Source organism: Orcinus orca, chromosome 5 (genome assembly GCF_937001465.1).
Source record: "Orcinus orca chromosome 5, mOrcOrc1.1, whole genome shotgun sequence".
Classification (NCBI taxonomy): Eukaryota; Metazoa; Chordata; class Mammalia; order Artiodactyla; family Delphinidae; genus Orcinus; species Orcinus orca.
In genome coordinates, this window is record NC_064563.1 from 78,287,035 (window position 1) to 78,308,195 (window position 21,161).

Below are 21,161 nucleotides of genomic sequence, written 5' to 3' on the forward strand. Positions count from 1 at the left end.
TTTGCTGAGAAACTTCCCTTTAGGGAATGCACATTAAAATTTGAAAAGTGCTATGTGTAGAAGACATTGACGGACATTGTTAATTTTTTTCTCCCTCTCTCCACCCTCAATAGCATTATCAGCTCTATGACAACAGACCCTTTACCCATTTAAGCTCACCCTTACACCCCTAGTACCTAGAGAGCATTTGGCACAGAGTGAGTGATTAATAAATAATTATTCAAGAAAGTTTAGAAATTAACCAAACTCTTCTCCTTAAGTTCTGTGTCTTCACTCTGGAGTGAGCAGCAGACTCTCAGGGTGGACTCTGGCAACTATTAACATTACAAGGGTGAGTCTTGTGGGTGTGGAAAGGAAGGCCCCCTGTGGAGCTGATTTCTTGGTTCAGCTTTGCAAGTGCAAGGAGGGTGATCTGAAAAAGTCTGGGAGTGATAGTTGGCCTATAGGCTTGTAAAAGGTTGGCCATATTATGCCTCAAACCCTAAGCTCAGTCAAAGTGAAACTTGTGTTATAGTCTTGGTGATAACAGTACTATTCAGTCAATGAGAACAGCAAGCAGTAAAAAAAAAAAAAAAAAGGATGCTAGACAATTGTGGATAATCTCAAACCCACAGTAGCCCTTCCCCATCATATGCCTGCTCTGCAAGGTAGCTCAAAATGAATATATGACAAGTCTCAAATGTTTTTTCCCACTCTACCTCTGTAGCAGGACAGGCAGAGACAGAAACATTGTGAAAAATGTCATGGGGCTCACCCCTTCCTATTAGAATGTAAGCTCTCTGAGGCACAGATTTCTTTTATTCTCTTTGATGTCTTCCAGAGCTGAAAACATTTCCAGCCAATAGTAGATACTCAATAAATAATTCTTGAACTTTTGGGGAAAAAAAAAATGAGCAAGATGCTCTTGTTTTATGATGCCTGTTCTCAACGACCAATACCTTCTAGAATTGATCTACACCCCTAGTCCAGACTTTTGAGAGCATCCTGGGTGCTAGGAAAGACTCCACTGTGAACCTAGGATTCTGTTTGTGTCTGAGCCTGGTGCCCAAGACCTTAATCCCCAGGGCAGCTCCTTAATCTTCTCTTAACCATGGGAGGCTGGGTTTTGAGGCCTGAAGCAGTAGCGTAAGACTTGATAAACCAGCTAGGAATAGGGGCAAGGCACCAGCATGAGGACATGAAGAGTTTCACCCTAGCTGCCCAAGGATGCTTTTACCCAAGAGTCTTTTGATTTCTCATTGGAATTTTCCCCTCTGATCTCACTGAGAAGCTCAAAAAACAGGTACTAACCCAGTACATAGAAATTGGCATGGGGATTTACTTAACAGTCTTTGGAGAAGGGTTGATGTTGTCTTAGGGTTTGCAAAGCAGCGTTCTCTCCCTAGTCCCCAAAACACACCTCACCAAAATTGTGTGCAATCACAGTTACCACTCAGTTTAGCAAAGCAAGAGCAAATCTTGACTACCAAAGGCTCCAGGCCTCACATGAGTCATCATTCAGCTCTGTGCATACAGCCCAGATGTAATTCACACAGGCATATAGCTGTCGGCTATGTTCTTGTACACATATGGACCTGCTTCCTGGAATCAGAAAAAGCAGGCTTTACCTGTGACTTCTGCCAGGTTACCCTTCCCCATCCCCCCCTGCCCCCCAATATGAAACCTGGCTGGAAGTATTTCCTTGGTACTGTGAAGTTGGGCTAGGGATTGGGAACCTAGCTGCTCACTTGCCAGGGTCACAGGTACACTGTGCTCAATTGACTGAGCTTCTGCCTCAGCTTCTCTATGAGGGTTCTTAATCACAGAACCCATTCCAAGCTCATTCCATTCAGCCCCTTGCCTCCTGGCAGCTCACTGCTAAATAATCCAAGAGAAACATTTAGATATCTCCATTACCAGAGATCCCCAGAGATATTTTATACAACATACAAGCTTATGGAATCATTTTACTGATTTATATTTTTTCTCCCACATAAACAAAATTCCTCTTGGAAAAACTAAATCTTATTATTCGCCACAGTTCTTTAGTCAGCAGTGAGTTCTAGGTCCAGCTCAGAGTTTCAGTTTTTCCCTTTTCTTTTTAGTCTGCTTCTCCAAGTACTTCATCTCTGGGTAAGAGTGTCACACATCTCTGAATCCCCCTTGTCTCACAGACAAAAAGTTCACCTCTTTGTCCGACATGTTTCTATCATGATTGCTGCCCAATTTTCTCATCTCTGCTTGCTTCTGCCCCCACATCAGTGGCATCCATCATAAAGCCTAGTGCTTCTGAATTTTTTCTTTCTTCACACATCTTCCCCTCAGGGCAAGCTTTCTCTCTTTTGCCTACGAATGTTTTGGTTAGTCAGTGCATGCCACAGTGTACTTTCATTCCCTCCTCCTGTATTAATGGGCATCACTTAGGTTGCTTCCATATCTTGACTATTGTAAATAATGCTGCTATGAACGTTGAGGTGGTTATATCTTTTTGAATTAGTGTTTTCATTTTTTTCAGATATATACTCAGGAGTGGAATTGCTGGGTAATAAGGTAGTTCTATTTCTAGTTTTTTGAGGAAACTCCATACTATTTTCCATAGTGGCTGCACCGATTTATACTCCCACCAACAGTTTACAAATGTTCCCTTTCCTCCACATCCTCGCCAGCATTTGTGGCCTGTAGCCCCCCTTCACCGCAACTAGAGAAAGCCTGAGCACAGCAACAAAGACCCAATGCAGCCAAAGATAAATAAAGAAATAAGTATTTAAAAACAACAACAACAACCACATGGTACTGGCACAAAAACACACATGTAGATCAATGGAACAGAAAAAAACGCATGCACCTATGGTCAATTAATCTACGACAAAGGAGGCAAGGATGTACAATGGAGAAAAGACAGTCTCTTCAACAAATGGTGATGGGAAAACTGGACAGCCACATGTAAAACAATGAAATTAGAACATTTCCTCACACCATATACAAAAATAAACTCAAAATGGATTAGAGACCTAAATGTAAGACCGGACACTATAAAACTCTTAGAGGAAAATGTAGGAAGAACACTCTTTGACATAAATCACAGCAAGATCTTTTTTGGTCCACCTCCTAGAGTAATGGAACTAAAAACAAAAATAAACAAATGGGACCTAATGAAACTTAAAAGCTTTTGTAAAGCAAAGGAAACTACAAAGAAGATGAAAAGACAACCCTCAGAATGGGAGAAAATATTTGCAAATGAATCAATGGACAAAGGATTAATCTCCAAAATATATAAACAGCTCAAGCAGCTCAATATTAAAAAAACAAACAACTCAATCCAAAAATGGGCAGAAGACCTAAATAGGCATTTCTCCAAAGAAGACATACAGATGGCCAAGCAGCACATGAAAAGCTGCTCAACATCACTAATTATTAGAGAAATGCAAATCAAAACTACAATGAGGTATCACCTCACACCAGTTAGAATGGACATCATCAGAAAATCTGCAAACAACAAAAGCTGGAGAGGGTGAGGAGAAAAGGGAACCCTCTTGCACTGTTGGTAGGAATGTAAATTGATACAGCCACTATGGAAGACAGTATGGTGGTTGCTTAAAAAACTAAAAATAAGGACATCCCCGGTAGCGCAGTGGTTAAGAATCAGCCTGCCAATGCAGGGGACAAGGGTTCAAGCCCTGGTCAGATCCCACATGCTGTGAAGCAACTAAGCCCATGCGCCACAACTACTAAGCCCGCGCTCTAGAGCCCTAAGCCACAACTACTGAAGCCCACATGCCTAGAGCCTGTGCTCCACAACAAGAGAAGCCACCACGATGAGAAGCCCACGTACTGCAACGATGAGTAGCCCCCGCTTGCCGCAACTAGAGAAAGCCCACGCGCAGCAACAAAGACCCAACGCAGCCAAAAGAAACCTAAAAATAGAATTACCATATGACCCAGCAATCCCACTACTGGGCATATACCCAGAGAAAACCATAATTCAAAAAGACATATGCACCCCAATGTTCATTGCAGCACTACTTACAATAGCCAGGTCATGGAAGCAACCTACATGCCCATCGACAGACGAATGGATAAAGAAGTTGTGGTACATATATACAATGGAATATTACTCAGCCATAAAAAGGAACGAAATTGGGCCATTTGTAGAGACGTGGATGGATCTAGAGACTGTCATACAGAGTGAAGTAAGTCAGAAAGAGAAAAACATATTATATATTAACGCATATATGTGGAACCTAGAAAAATGGTACAGATGAACCAGTTTGCAGAGCATAAATAGAGACACAGATGTAGAGAACAAACGTATGGACACCAAAGGGGGATAGTGGTGGGAGGGGTGGTGGTGGTGGGATGAATTGGGAGACTGTGATTGACATGTATTCACTGATGTGTGTAAAATGGATAACTAATAAGAACCTGCTGTATAAAAAATAAATAAAAATTAAAAAAAATAAGAGTAGGAAAAAAAATAAAGAAATCAGAACATTTCCTCACACCATATACAAAAATAAACTCAAAATGGATTAAAGATCTAAGTGTAAGACCTGAAACCATAAAACTCCTAGAAGAAAACGTAGGCAGAACACTTTTTGACATAAGTCATAGCAATATTTTTTTTGGCTCTATCTCCTAAGGCAAAAGAAATAAGAGCAAAAACACAGTTTCCATTTTAAAGAACCAGATATTTCAGAAAGGACTGGTCCTGGAGGCAGTGTGGTATTCCAATGCCCATGGTATGGCTGAAGCTCCGGGGACAAAATGGAGACCACCCCACCCTTCTAAGGGCACAGCTGCCTCTCAGCACCAGTCCTGTTTCCAGGAAAGGCTGTGGACCCAGTTTTGACAGATCTTCCAATTTTTCAAGAGAAGCTATAAAACATAATTTGATATAAAATCTTTTTATTTTTAAATATTAGCAACTTTTTTTTTTTTGGCCACACCGCGTGGCTTGCAGGACCTTAGTTCCCTGACGGGGGATTGAACTCGGGCCATGGCAGTGAAAGCACTGAGTCCTAACCACTGGACCTCCAGGGAATTCCCATTAGCAACTAATTTAAACACTGCATAGACCAAATATATCTGGTGGTTCCATGGCTTTGAACTCTTTTATGATTACATATTAAAATTTTCTGTATATAATTGGTTCTATTGTTTGCCTTAAAGACCTTTGCGATTCTTTTTGCCACATCCTCATCAAAATTCCCCCTTGTACTTTCTAATATGTCCTATCATCACAAGTACACTCTGTTCCCACTGTCTTAAATCCCAGGCAGATGGAAGATACAACACCTGCCAATTCTTGTCTTTCCTGCTTTGTTTCGTTAAACCCTAAAATCAGCATATTGTTAAACAACTTCACATATATCAGTCCCAGGTCTTTCCCTAAGGCTGATAAGATTTGATAAAACTAGTTTAGCTGCACCCTATGTTATACTACAAAGGCCTCAGAGTATTTGTCTCCCCCAAGCCCCGGTAATTAAACATTTGTCCTTTATGAATCTTGGGATTTATAGGACTTATGCTTTTTTCTTTTTAATTAATTTATTTATTTTTGACTGCATTAGGTCTTCGTTGCTGCGTTAGGTCTTCATTGTGGCCCGCAGACTTTCTCTAGTTGCGGTGAGCGGGGACTACTCTTCGTTGCAGTACGCGTGCTTCTCATTGGGGTGGCTTCTCTTGTTGCGGAGCACGGGCTATAGGCGTGTGGGCTTCAGTAGTTGTGGCGTGCAGGCTTCAGTAGTTGTGGCACACGGGCTCTAGAGTGCAGGCTCAGTAGTTGAGGTGCATGGGCTTAGTTGTTCCGCGGTGTGTGGGATTTTCCCAGACCAGGGATCAAACCTGTGTCCCCTGCATTGGCAGGCAGATTCTTAACCACTGCGCCACTAGGGGAGTCCCCTTATACTTTTTTTTAATTTTTATTTTATATTGAAGTATAGTTGATTTCCAATGTTGTGTTAGTTTCAGGTGTACAGCAAAGTGATTCAGTTATACATATAAATATATCTATTCTTTTTCAGATTCTTTTCCCATATAGGTTATTACAGAGTATTGAGTAGAGTTTCCTGTGCTATACAGTAGGTCCTTGTTGATTATCTATTTTATATACAGTAGTGTGTATATGTTAATGACAACCTCCTAATTTATCCCTCCCCCGTCACCTTTCCCCTTTGGTAACCATAATTTTGTTTTCTAAGTCTGAGGACTGATGCTTTTTACACTGTGGCAGTGTTGTTTCACTGAAAGCTCTTCTTTCCCTGACAGAAAATGTTCATGGTTTCTTCATGTATTTACTTTTTACTTTTTTTTTTTTTTTTGCGGTACGCGGGCCTCTCACTGTCATGGCCTCTCCCGTTGCGGAGCACAGGCTCCGGACGCGCAAGCTCAGCGGCCATGGCTCACGGGCCCAGCCGCTCCGCGGCACGTGGGATCTTCCCGGACCGGGGCACGAACCCGTGTCCCCTGCATTGGCAGGCAGACTCCCAACCACTGTGCCACCAGGGAAGCCCTTTTTACTATTTTTTTTAAAAATTGTGGTAAAATATGTATATCCTCAGTTTTGTCATTTTAAATATTTTTATGTGTACAGTTCAGTGGCATTAAGTGTATTCACAATGTTGTGCAACCATCACCACTATCTGTTTCCAAAATTTTTCATCTCTCCAAAAAGAAATTCTGTACCCATTAAACAGTAATTCCCTTTCCCTACTCCCCCAGCCCCTGGTAACTTCTAATCTACTTTCTGTCTCTATGAATTTGCCTATTCTAGTTATTTCATATAAGTGAAATCATACAATATATGTTATTTTGTGTCTGGCTTATTTCACTTAGTATAATGTTTTCAAGGTTCACCAATACTGTGGCATGTGTCAGAAGTTCATTCGTTTTTATGGCTGTAAGATATTTAATTGTATATCACATTAAATGTATATATCACATTTTGTTAATCCATTCGTTTGTTAATGAACATTTGGATTGTTTCTACGTTTTGACAATTGTGAATAATGCTGCTATGAACATTGGCACTGAGTCCCTGATTTCAATTCTTATGGGTTTATACTTAGGAATGGAATTACTGGGCCATATGATACTTCTATGTTTAACTTTTCAAGGAATCGCCAAACTGTTTTCCACAGCAGCTGTACCATTTTACATTCCCAGCAATACATGAGGTTTCCACTCTCTCCACATCTTCCCTGACATTTATTTTTTATAATTTTTTTTGTTTTTCGGTACGCGGGCCTCTCACTGCTGTGACCTCTCCCGTTGCGGAGCACAGGCTCCGGACGCGCAGGCTCAGCGGCCATGGCTCACGGGCCCAGCCGCTCCGCGGCATGTGGGATCTTCCCAGACCGGGGCATGAACCCATGTCCCCTGCATCAGCAGGCGGACTCTCAACCACTGCGCCACCAGGGAAGCCCTATTTTTTTTAATTTTATTGTAGCTCTTCTAATGGGTGTAAAGTGATATCTCATTGACATTTTGATTTGTATTTCTTGATGGCTAATGATGTTGAGCATCTTTTCATATGTTTATTGGTCATTTGTCTATCTTCTTTGTAGAAATGTCTATTCAAGTCCTTTGATCATTTTAAAATCGGGTTGTTTGTTTGTGGTTTATTTTGAACTTAAGGGTTTTGAAGGCCTCACCGCTGTAGGTCACAGGCAGTCAGTCTGCACTTTGAAGAGTTTATTTACAACCTAGAGTTACTCGCAACCTAAGAAGATAGACTCTGGTATCAAGGTTTGTCCATTTTTAAATTCGGGGCTCACTGGAGGAACTGATCGCTCAGCCATAGAGTTTGTCCCTCTGGTCCTATCATATCATAAGATAGATGAACCAAAAGTAAAATTAAAATAAAAACAAACAGGGAATTCCCTGGTGGTCCAGTGGTTAGGACTCTGCTTACACTGCCGGGGGCCCGGGTTCAATCCCTGGTCGGGGAACTAAGATCCTGCAAGCAGCATGGCATGGCCAATAAATAAATAAATAAATAAAAATAAAATATAAAAGCAGACAGAAGCAGAGGATAGGATTTGAAATTAGTCTATTTTACTGTTCCTCATTCATCAGTTTAACAAATATTTCTTGAGAACTTTATAAGCAACAGGCACTGTGCTAGGTACTGGGGGTACAGTGGTCAGTGACACAGATGTGGGTCATGTGGGAGGCAGGATAATCGTCCCCAAAGCTGTCCACATCCTAATCCTGGAACCTGTGAAATATGTCACCTTACATGGCAAAAGGGACTTTGCAGATGTGATTAAGTTAAGGATTTTGAGGTGGAGAGGTTATTCTGAATTATCTTGGTGGGCCCAGTGTAATTATAAGTGTCCTTAGAAGAGAGAGGCAGGAGGATCAGAGTGGGAGAAGATGGAAGCAGAGTTAGAGATTCGAAGACACAATGCTGCTGGCTTTGAAGGTGGAAGAAGAGGCCATGAGCCAAGGAATGCAAGGTCGCTTATCAAAGCTGGAAAAGGCAAGGAAGCACATTCTCCCAGAGCCCCTGGAAGGAATGCAGTCCTGCCAACCCCTTGACTTTAGGACTTCTGACTTCTAGAACTGTAAGATAATGGATTTGCCTTTTTCTAGGCACTAAGTTTGTGATAATTTGTTATAGCAGCAGTAGGAAGCTGACACAGTTCCTCATCCCCCCCCCCCATACAGGACACTGAGGTGTGGTGGGCAGCAATCAGCACACCTGGGTCTGACTCGTGTCAGTGTCTAGTAGCCGTGTGACTTGGGGGAAAGTTCCTTTATCACACTGAGACTCATTTTCCATGTCTATAAAATGGGGATAGCAATGTCTGCCTCACAAAGTTGTTGTAAGAAGTAGAGATAAGTTATGTAAAACAGTGGGCATTTAGTAGGCTCTTAGTAAGCGGAAGCTATTATTTTTGCCATCACTGTTTATTTTCTTTTAAATGCTTTCCTTTTTTTTTTTTTTTTTTTTTGCGCTACGTGGGCCTCTCACTGCTGTGGCCTCTCCTGTTGCGGAGTACAGGCTCCGGACGCGCAGTCTCAGCGGCCATGGCTCACGGGCCCAGCCGCTCCGCGGCATGTGGGATCTTCCCAGACTGGGGCACGAACCCGTGTCCCCTGCATCGGCAGGCGGACTCTTAACCACTGTGCCACCAGGGAAGCCCCAAATGCTTTCCTTTAATTAGGGAAGAAGATGGGAAATCAAAGACATGGACCTTATTTAGAATTAGGATGTTGGAAGGGGAAGGGATTACAAAATGCTTACGTGGGGGTAATTAGGCGAGATTCTCTTCTAGGGAGCAAGGCAGTGGCCCCAGCTGCCCTTCCTGCTCACTTTTCCTCTCTCTTAGTGACACTATCCTGCTGCTCTGCCTCCAGGTATCATACACAAGGATTCTCTTCATCCCTTTTTTTTTTTTTTACTGCCATCAAACCCTGCTTCCTTTTCTCCATCTAAACCCACCCACAAGGCAGGCCCTTGTTTTGTTTATCCTTCTCAGTCATGATTCAGGTCATTTTGGTTATATTTGTTCATATTTGGTCATGTTTGCTTTCTTTATGCCATGTTGATACACAGTCCAGATTGATCTCCAGTCCTTGGTCATAAATTGTAATGAGTGTGTCTTCCTTCTCATAAAGGACAGGCTCCAGCAGCCAGTTCTGCACTGGGTATCTCATTTTCTCTGCCTATAGTAGCTCATTGGCCAGGATGGACACCTTACCCAAGCCAGGAATTAGAATTTGTGATCTAATCAGCCCTGACTCAGAACTAATTGGAACCATATCTATCAATTACTCTCTCAGGAGAGTGGTAACAGCTATATAACACCAGGGGAGGGGGAGGGGAGGAAAGAAGAGCTCAACAGACATGCAAGATGGCCCAATGCCTCTGCAGTTTCGTCTTCTACAGCTTTACTGTATTTCTGTCTTCAGATTCCATAAGAAAGGACTATACATATCCTTATACATTATACATAGTGTACATGCATAGAATATACATATACATAAATATGCATATCCATGAACATGTATATAGCATATACAAATACATATTGAAATAAATTTCTGGGCCACTCCTTCCCAGGGTACCATGTCAGCAAATGGAAATTTAGATAACTTTCATGGCCCCGTAAATGCTCCATGTGATCAGATGCAGCATATCCAGTCAGCCAACCCCCAAGTGCCAATCCAGCTCTGGGCTCTATACTTATTTCCTTCTTCCTTCTCACCCCGAACAAGGTTGACTGTGTGGCCCCAGTTCATCAGATATTTTCTATTTTTCTCTTCTTTGTTCTTTATCCTATGAAAGTTATCTGCCTTCTGCCCCGTTTTGCAGTTCTCTGGACCCTTGGGAATGGAGGCTGCCTGCTTCATGAAGTGTTAAATAAGGTTTGTTTGTATCACCTAAATTGTCTTCTTTAATCATTTTTAATATATATTTCTCACTTTTCCCTTCAGCCAACTTTAAATGAATTCTGTTATGGCAACCAAAGTGTTTCAGCTAATTTAAAAGTAAAGATCTTTGGGGACAGTGAGCCCTAGAATTAATCCTAGAGGAAAACCATGTATAAATGCTGCCATACATCCTCATCTTATTTTATTGCTGAGACAGAAGCCTAAAAACTTTAATGGCCAATGTCCTCCATCATCAAATGCCTTCATCCAAGAGAAAGTCTTTGGAAAACCACACAATGCAGTCATTACCAACATCGAACACTGATAAAAGCATTTTATCGCTTCTTGAAATGTATAAAGAGATAAGATGAGTTCAGGATGTCCACAGCCCTGGCCAACTGATCTCAATTTCTCTGTGTGTGGAAAAAAAAGAAGCAATAAAAATGACGCATTCAAAGTTTCCTTCTTTCTTTCTTTCCCTTCCTCCCTTCCTTCTTTCTTTCCTTCTTTCCTTCTTTCTTTCTTTCTCTATTCTTTCAGGCCCAAGTTAGCCTGAAAAGAGGCACTTTTGAACGAAGATCCTCTCCATGGGTGCAGACATTAATGTTTCGAATACCTTGTAGGTTTGATTTTTCACACTAAGCTAACTCACCAAACCAGGCAAGTCCTACCATGTGTTTGTGCAGCCAATACCCCCTGTAGGAAAGATCCAAAGATTGAGTGGGAATATGCTGAATGCCTGCCTTGGGCCAGGCATCTGACTTCTATTCATTCCTCACAGTTATCCAGTGAGGAGGGTGGTGTTTTTTCCCATATTACAGGTAGAGAGCTGAGGTTCAGGGTGGTCAAGTAATCTGTTCAGGATCTCACAGATAAAATGTGGTGAATTCCATCTCAGTCTAGGGCCTGCAAAATTTTTTTTAATATATATGTATTTATTTATTTGATTGCATCAGGTCCTAGTTGTGGCAGGTCTGCAATTCTTAGTATACCAAGCACAACTTGAGAAGGACCTCATTCCCAGGAAAAGAGTTGTAGAGTTTTCCCACTAGGTCTGGAACAGAGCTCACGCTATTTAGCCTGTGTCAGGAAAGTACTCTGAACATATATCCAATGGACTTCCTATGGTTCTGTTGCTATGGATTCTAGGTGTTAACCTAAAACAATAAAACTGCTGGTTATTTTACCAGCAAAACAAGTTTATTCAGGAACAGCAAAGAATTGCAATTTGGGAAATGCAACTATGGTGAACCACATGTAAGTCTTGTAAAGCGAAGGAGAGGAAACTCTTTTATAGAGGAGAAGGGAAGTTGAGAGGGACTATTAAAAACAAAAAGCCCATTGGAAGAAACTTGGTGTTCTAAGTATAGTGGCTTTTCATTGGCTGACTTGTTGCCATGCAAGGAGAAAATCTTCCTCCTAATGGTGGTACTAAAGTAGTGTAACTTCCTGCCTGAGATGCAAGGTACGTCTCTTCCTGTTAGGATCTGTGTTGATGTCGAGTGGAACATGCACAAGAGCTCCCCTTTCTGGCCTCCCAACTCCATTTTATTGAGGTTCCCCTTTATTAATTCTCACAAGGGTTCTACTTTCAGAGCTTATTATAACTGCCTTCTTTAGTGGTCAGTGAGAGCGTGAAGGGTTAGATGGACAAGGCCTTGGGCTGGGGAGCAACCCAGTGTGGGGTTCTCATCTCTGCTTCTGATTCCTGTGCCTTTGATTCCAAGTCCATAACAAGGAAATAATAATTCTTGTCCATTCTGCCTCACAAAGGACAAAGAAGAAGAGAAGTCACTGCCAAGAGTGAGCCCACCAGTGGGCCAACACACTGAGGTCCAATGTCCAAGGTCCCCTCTCACCCTTAGCAAGATCCCTGTGATGGCAGAAAAAAACGTGGCAGATTAGAAAACTCAAGCAGATGCCTCCTCTAATGTCTATGTGCTTCTCCTAGCCCTACATACTATAAGAGCTGCCCTTCCCTGGGGCAGGGGAGGGACCTAGCAAGACAAGCAAAAATGTCCAAGCCTTATCTAGGTCACCTTGAAGCAAGACAAGCAACTGTATTTCCTTGAACACAGAATAAAAGGACAGGGATGAGATTAAGTAGCAGGGAAAAATTAATTGCTCCCCTCCCCTGTGGCCTCCCATAAATGCTATTATAGCACTTATAACTATCTATCTTATTGTTTATTTTCATGCCTGTCTCCCTCTGATAGTGAGCAACTTGTAGTCAGGGATCTTTTCATGTTACACAAGAAAAATGTGAATGCATTTTCTGTGTTAAATAAAAATAAAAACATTATAGAGAAGCCTGAGGTCCTCTTTGACCCTCTTTTTGTTTAGCATCCCCAATCCCAGTCCTCTCCTGGGGAGTAACCTTACTTAGCAGGATGAGTGTAGGTATTTTTCTATGTATTTCACCGAATGAGTGACATACACATATGTAGCTTACACAAGTTCAATTTCAGCCAAAACAGAACAAAACAAATAAAACTCTGAGAGAGACATTGTGATTTAACTAGTACCATTCCACACACTGAGTCAATGGCCTGGAGAAGTGTGGGATGAATGACAGAATCCCTCAGTTAAACTCAGGTCCCTCAGCTGTCCTGGTGCTTCTCATAGTGTGACCATTTCACCACCCTTGGGGATGATTTTAAATATTTTCAAGGGTATTTCTGATAATACTTGATTTTTGCCTTAGACATTAACTTTTGGACCCAATCCCTATAAGAGTTGTACTACATACACCCACGCGGGCTCCGTGACATACCATGGTGCCCAGTGCAAAATCTGTAATACAGCCATAAAGTTAATTCCTCTATCGGGACCCACAAAATGGAGGCAGCCCAGTGCCCGCCCCACCCCCACCCCACCCCCTCACCGCCAAATCTAAACCTAAGTCAGCAGCACTTACGGGAAATGCCTCACTGTCAAGGAAGCCTAACACCAATCTCAGTCCTCCAGCTCAGCTTTAGCTGGTTTACCTGACCCTAGAAAATAGGGCCTCCTAGCCAGTCATGCCCTGTTTCGTGTTGCCACTTCTAATGCAAAACTTGCTCTTGCCCAAAATCCCTGGGAAGAGCAGTCCACTGCTGGTGAGGCCCTGTACTTCCCCAGTCCATGCTTTCCCTGGAATAAAGAGCATCACACTAAATTGTTTTAGTTTTGTCATATGACTCTAGGATGAATGCTCTGTAACTTTTTAGGACAGAGGAAAGGAAAGAAGGAACGATCTTGGAGTGGTGGTACCTTACGAAAGAAGAAAATCCTGGCTACAGATTATTCTGAGTAATGGTATTTCTGACTTTGCCGAGATGATATCCAGAGGGAACCACCATTCTGCTTATGTGTAATGTGAGTCTTAAACAGTGGCCATTTGGGGGCTACCCTTCAGAGCAGCAAATGCGGACTTTCTGTTCTGAATATGACGTCACGCTAATAGGGCCTCCATCAGCAGGAAATACCAATGACCCCTGTCCACATGAATTCTGTGATTCCAAAATCTGACTTCAGCCAGATGTACTTTTATTTATTTATTTTTAAATTTATTTAATTAATTTATTTTTGGCTGCGTTGGGTCTTTGCTGCTGCATGTGGGCTTTCTCTAGTTGTGGCGAGTGGGGGCTACTCTTTGTTACGGAGCACGGGCTCTAGGCACACGGGCTTCAGTAGTTGTGGCACATGGGCTCAGTAGTTGTGGCTAGTGGGCTCTAGAGCACAGGCTCAGTAGTTGTGGAGCACAGGCTTAGTTGCTCCGCGGCATGTGGGATCTTCCCGGACCAGGGCTTGAACCCATGTCCCCTGCACTGGCAGGTGGATTCTTAACTACTGCGCCACCAGGGAAGCCCAGCCAGATGTACTTTTAAACGGAACCAGTTTGGCTATATTTTCTCTCAAGACCAGGGGAACTTTGGGCCTTACTCTCCTCACTACATTCTCGGGGATCTGGTCTCCTGGCAGGTACTTGGGGTTTTTATGGTCCTGGTTGATGATTGCTATCAAATCTCTCCTACCCACCAGCTCCTCCTTAACCCAGAATTTCACTTTACTATCAAATTTATTGTTTTCTGGATATTCGGGGCAATGATTCCTGCAATGGGGAATTCCTTGCAAAGCAGAAGAAAAGTGGATGGCTGATTCTTACAATGTTAAAGATTGTCCCAGAAAAAAAATAAATAAAAAGGTCATCCCGGAGTTGGCACAGCCAGCTCAGAATTGCCAGATAATTTCCCATCAGATCTGGCCTTCCACAGGAAACAGCTGCATTAAGGGAACATCCTAGGTCCTGCCCAGCTGTTCCGGGGGGTGGGGCAGAGGAGAACTGAAAGCATGTAGCTAAGTACTCATTGTGTAAGCCTTTTAGCCCAGCAAAGGTATCAAAACCAGAGTTGTTCATCCCTTCTGAGCAGGATAGAAAATGGGGATTAGAAGGGCTGCTAGAAATAATCTAATCCAGACATGTCATTTTAGATTTTTTTTTCAATCCATTCAATTTACAAATGAGGAATTTGAGGCTCCAAAAGGGGAAGTGTCTGGTTCAAGATCACACGTTTGCATTATTGGCAGAGGGGAAATGAGAACTCAAGTCTTCTGACTTCTAATTCAGTATTAATTCCTCAACACTGAGCTTTGGAAACACTGAGTGAAACAAAATTAAACTTTGTTCTTTATCGCCAGACATCTGAGCCTTTAATATGCTAATAAAGTCTTCAGACTTTCCCAACAGTACGCAGGGCCTCTCACTGTTGTGGCCTCTCCCTTTGCAGAGCACAGGACGCGCAGGCTCAGCAGCCATGGCTCACGGGCCTAGCCGCTCCGCGGCATGTGGGATCTTCCCGGACCAGGGCACGAACCGCGTTCCCTGCATCAGCAGGCAAACTCTCAACCACTGCGCCACCAGGGAAGCCCAGGATTACTGTTTTAATACAGTGTCTATTTACATTCTCCAAAAGAGGATTAGAGGATTCCTCATAACAATTTAGGAAATGCTACCTATGCCATGCCGTTATTGCTAAGTGCTACAGAAAGTAATTATTTACACATAATCCCTACAATTAACATTATGCAGCACTGATGCTGAAACACAGGATAATCAACCCGTGGCAAACATCACCTGTCATTCTAAAGCTCAGCCATGAGCTGTGCATCTGAAAATGCGTAAGTGTGTGTGTTGGGGGAGGGGGAATGTGGGCAAGACCACGGCTAATTGTCAGCTCTTCGCCGAGGTGCAGTCCTTCCAGCATATGGGATTTAGGGCTGGTGAGCCTCCATTCAACATGCATTGGTTGTGCTTCTGAGACATGTCCTAGATCCTTGCTGTCAAGGAGATCACAGTCTAGTAGGGGAGCCAGCACATAAAGGAGAACTGTGATGATGTAATGACAGGGACATGTACAAGGCAAAGTTAAAGGTACTGAGGAGAGAGAGTGAAGTTAGGCCTGGAGAAGGGGTTCAGGGGCAGTGGCTAGAAAACTTCCCAGAGGGGTCTTTCCACCGGGTATTAAAGGCCAAGTAGAATTCACTAGATGGCTGAATGGGGTGAGGAAAAGACTATATACAAAGGCAGAGAGGGGAGAAACAACATGGGTTTGGGGGCAGCTAGGTAACTGAGTACTGCTGGTGAAAGGAGGGGCGTCACAGGGATATCTGGCAGGGAGCTGAGTATGAAGAGCCTTCTGCACTGTGCTGAGGTGTTTGGACTTCATCTGTGCATAACTGAAGGCCTTAGCCCAGTCTCTCTCCATAAATACCGACCATTCTGTGACTATGCAGAGAGTCAGCTACCTCCTCAGGTCAGACTAAGATTCCAAACTGCCTTGTGAACAGATGGCATTGTGAGTGTGGAGCTTCAGAGAGAGACGCTGGCTGGGGCTGAGTTTCACAATATCCTCTTCTACCACGCACAGTTTTAAAATGGAAACTACCCGCAACTTAGAGATGCTGTTCGAGATTGAAGAATTTAGAGTCAAATCTATCCTTATAGCTCTTTTTATGGTTAAGATAACTTAGACTCTGAGAAGTGAGGTGATATAGCCAAAGATATCAGCAGTAGAACCAGGATGAGAACTTGTGTGTCCTGCACCCAAGATCAGGGCTTTTTTTTTTAGCTTGCAGTTAAGTTATCCAAACCAAGAGGAGTTTCTCATCAAGCTTGTGCCCATTCATTTAGTCAACATCATTTATTCACTGTCTTCTGTAAATTTGGTTTTAGAGACTGAGGATTCATGAATGACAAAAACCTAGTACCTGTCCTGGAGGAGCCCAAGTCAAAGGTGAGGATATTAGGCCATGGGAGGCCCTGGTGGCTCTGGGGACTGACAGCATGGTGAGTGAAACAGGATGGTCCTTACGTAGCTAGCTTCAGATGATCATTGTGTGAATATAGGCTCCAGGTTGCCTCTATAGAGAGAAGCCAGAAATCTAGATTTTTGAGTAAAATGTTCTGATTTTTAAAACACGGTAAGGGCCAAACAAGATAGATCTGCAAGTGAGTTTGATCTATGGCTGCCATTTTGTGATTCCTGTTCTAGGCAATTGTTTTATATATATATACACACACATATATATATGCATACACACACACACACACACACACACACACACACACACACATATATATATAAAGGATCTTCCAGTGGGCTTGTTAAAAATACAGAATTCTTGGCTATATTCCAACGTATTTGGAATCGATAGGCCTGGGTTGGGACCCTTTAATCTCCACTCAACAGAAACACTTCTGATGCAGGTGGTCCACAGACCACACTTTGGGAAACTCTGATCTGGCTGTTGTGTTTCCCACTTAGAAGCTTTCATCTCATCCTCTTAATCTTGGGTCCCAGAGGATTCATGCCACTGATTTGACTGTACTGCAGTTCAGTTAGGAAACGCTGTTGTGGAGGCCAAGCCTTATACATTCAGTTCATGTCAGTGATGACAAGCATCCCATGCAAGCTCAAAGAAGGAACAGCAAAGACAAACACAGGAAAAGGGCAGAGGTGTATAGATAGTTTGTAGGAGGATGGAGACAGAGAGAAAGCCAGGGTGGGAGGGGAGAGGTCGAAGTTAACTGCTGCATCGCAACAATTCACTGAGGGTGTGGGCTTCAGAAGAGTCACCCACTGTTACACAGTGACTCTAATCTCTGTCCCTAGCTCTTCAATTGCTTATCTGGCTAGATATGTGATCTGCTAAGAGATGGCCCAGGAGCCTCCTAGAGGAGAAATGATTCTCTGGGTTGCAGCAACACCCTCCCTCCCAGTAGACTATCTGATTTAAACTTTCACCTAAGAGTAACTGTTTGGGGCCATTTTAATTTAATTTAATTAATTAATTAATTTATTTATTTTGGCTGCACCGCGCGGCACGCAGGATCTTAGTTCCCCAACCAGGGATCGAACCTGTGCCCCCTGCAGTGGAAGTGTGGAGTTTTAACCACTGGACCGCCAGGGAAGTCCCTGGGGCCATTTCTGGATTCTCAGCAGGGGACAGGCTTCTTCACAGAGCATAAGTTTCAAGGGGAAGAGTATAGGTCATTGGAAAAGCAAAACTACAGGGACAACCTTGACCTGGCCCCTGCTTACCATGCCAGCCCCATCTCCACACCTACACTAGTCCAGCAATCCCCACATTTGTGGATCTCACACTTACTGCTGTTTCTCATCTCCATGCTTTTGCTTGTGCTGCCCCCTCCCAATGCCTGGGATGCAGTCTGTCCCTTTTTAACCCTCCTTCACCAGTTCAGTGCTTACTCTTTCATCATCTAAGACCCTCCTGACTACCAGGCTGGTCGAGTTCCTCTGTCTATGCTCCCGTGATGCCCTTTCCATACAGTTATCACTCCTTTACTACATTTGATTATATAATCCATTTGGAGATCCATCTTTGTCTTTGGACTGGGAGCTCTTGAGTGCAGGGCTACTTCTTATTCATTTCAGTATTTCTAGAGTTTATTCCAGTGCCTGGCAACAAGCAGGGGCTCAACAAACATTTACTGAATAAATGAGGTTTAACCACTTGGGAACTGTGCAATCTTAGCAAATCACTTAACCTTCTGGAGTCTAAGATTTTATCTGTACAGTAAGGTAATGATACCTCCCCCCTACAGCTGTTATGAGAATTAAGTGAGATAATGTACATAAAAGCATTTAGCATAGCACCTGGCTAAGAGGAAGTGACCAATAATATTTTTTAAGCTAAAAGAAGATTGAAGAAGTCATCTGTTCCAGCTTCTTGCTTTCATTAAGCCTGTCTCCTCATGCTGCAGGATCTAAATACCATTTTAGTTTAAAGGAAGAAGATGGTAACCACATGCCTCCTTCTAGGGATACACACTAGATTGGGTTTCAAAGAACAACACTCTGAAGGGCAAGTTTTCCAGACTGCACTGTGCCTGGGTCACACCTAAGTAGATGAGCAGGGTTTGCATATGAAACCAAGTCAAATACTCCTTTTACCCAGACTCTCATGGAACAATAAACATTCCAGACTTCCACTACTCTTTAAATCAGGAAGGAAAAATGAAACAGAATCAATGGTCCCAGGCTGACTATGTTCCACAGATAGGGTGTTACTTCCAAACTCTAACCCATCAGTCCTTCTTACTTCCCACACTTAAGATAGCATCCATTTGCCTTTGTAATTGGGAGTGGAGGAAGAGTGAGTAGGCATAGTGGAGAGGAAGATAAATTGGCTGGATAAACTGGCTGTTGTTTCATTGTAGTGACTGAAGTAAAATAAAATCAACATATCTTGTTTGTATCACTTTTACACTTAAATTTGCCCTTGAAATAAGGGTGGAGGCTATAGAAGGTCTTAACATATGGACGTATGAGCCTCCCCAAGTCTCTTTTAGGACTAGAAGTTTGCCTTTTTTAAGGCAAACAGAAGGAAGCTGCCCAAATCCAGAATGCAGAGGACCTATCCTCAGGGTGCAAGTCTTTGGACAGCTTGATTCAATCTAATTCAACGCATATTTACTACCTACTTTGGGCCAGGCACTGTGCTAAGAGCTGGGGAGACAGATACCAATAAGATGTGGCACCTACCCTACAGGAGCTCCCAGGCTGGGGCCCCCTTCCTAAATGATATCCAGGTCTATCAGTGGATGTGCCGAGTGGGAATGACATATGCCATCTCCCCGCCTGTGCCTACACTCATTCCCATTCAGCTCCAATGCAGTCTCAGAATTGTTCTCAACATCTGATTGACCACCTGGCCAGGAGTTGAATCTATCCCTACAGCTGGTAAAGTATGTGCTTTGGAAACAGGCTACTCTAAATTCAAACCCCAGCTCCAGCACATACTAATTGTGTGGTCTTGGGAAAATTCCTTACCGTTCCTTGAGCTTCAATTTTCTCGTCTGTAGAATGGGACAGGCTTCACAACAACACTGTGAGGTTGGCACTATTACTGTCCCCATTTTAAAGATGAGAAAACTGAGGCACAGATAGGGTAAATAACTTGCTGAAGATCAAAAATAGAAAGAAGGAGAGCCAGAATTCAAAGCCAGAGGTCTATTTCAGATCCTGTTCTGGTAGCTGCTGGGCTACTCTCCTCTTAGGCTGGTCAAATACTCTCTAGGTGCCAAGAAGCACAGAACTGCCAGACTCGGATGAAATATTCAGTAGAGGGTTTATTAAGGGCAATATTCCATTGGCTGAGACATTAGCTCTGGTTGGAGACAGTTTCTTTTGTCTTCAAATAAAAAAGGCTATGATGGAGAGGCCTGCTGGATTTGCGAATATAAAGGCTCACGTCATATTTAAACTATGTGGCAGAGTCTGACTCTTGAAAACAATTCACCTGATAACAGAAATATGAGAGTCAGAGATCACTTGACACAGTAGTCCAAGCCCATCTGACTAAAACATGTGCCTCTGGGGAACATTGTTAAAGTCACCACCCATTTCTAAGACGAATCCACGGTGATCAAGGCACAAGTTTAAAAGTAAAAAAGAAAATAAGGCAAAACTTAACTCAGGACTGAGCCATATTAAGTGGGCTGATATTTGTAGAACTCTAGAACAGTGCCTGGCACCTAGTAAACATGAAGTGTTTTGTAAATAAATGAAATACAAACGTGGCCGTGGAGGAAGACCTAGTCAAAAGCACCCATGCTTGGGTGGCAATTGGTCTTTTTTTCACACCCTTCCCCACTGACCTTAGAAAAAATCTTTCACTTCTGAACCTCAGTTTTCTTGCTTGTTAAATGAAATTATAACAATTACAAATTCAACAGACTTGTAAGAACCAAATGAGACCAGTGAGATATAAGGATGAAAATATGTCGTTTGTAAATCATAAAGCACCATACAAATGTCATTATTATTACTATTATTGAAGGACTAGAATGAGGTTCTAAGAGAGTCAAATTTCTGGCACTGGTGCCCAGGGTTTTCTGCCCTTCTCCCCAGTCCCCTCCCTGGCACAGCCCAACCCCTAGCTGAGGGCCCAGCCAAGTAGGGAGTAAGGGAGAGCTGTGTCCCTGGCACCTGGGGCTGGAACACAGAGTGCCCTCTCTCCTCTTGCAGAGCCAAGGACGTACAGAGTTATTGGGAGTAGCTGCATCTTGTGCTCCAGGCCAGCAACATTCAGGGTTAGATAGACTTTTGTGGACTGCCCTGAGAACCCAGTGACCCAGGGTAACCTCATTCCTGTGGGCACTGGCATTGTGAGTTTTAAATGACTGGCTTTGTAATTACACTTCACAATACATAACCTATTCCAGAAGAGGGGACTGCTTATGCAGAACCAAATCGAACTGCTTGAACTATGGTGTGTCCATCAGAAAAAAGTACAAA

At 43.0% G+C, this 21,161-nt stretch overlaps 1 long non-coding RNA gene across 2 annotated transcripts in view; it reads left to right on the forward strand.

Annotated features, from left to right (window-relative positions):
• The first annotated feature begins 308 nt into the window (after positions 1-308).
• LOC117196217 (uncharacterized) overlaps positions 309-21,161 on the forward strand; it is a 32,061-nt gene continuing 11,208 nt past the window's right edge. The window contains exons 1-3 of one of the 2 annotated variants that reach the window (XR_007477602.1): positions 309-13,716; positions 15,129-15,519; positions 16,574-16,634. This is a non-coding gene — a long non-coding RNA (uncharacterized LOC117196217). Of the gene's footprint in view, positions 13,717-15,128; positions 15,520-15,541; positions 16,635-21,161 lie in introns of those variants that run through there. The other variant, XR_007477601.1, reaches the window with a different exon arrangement.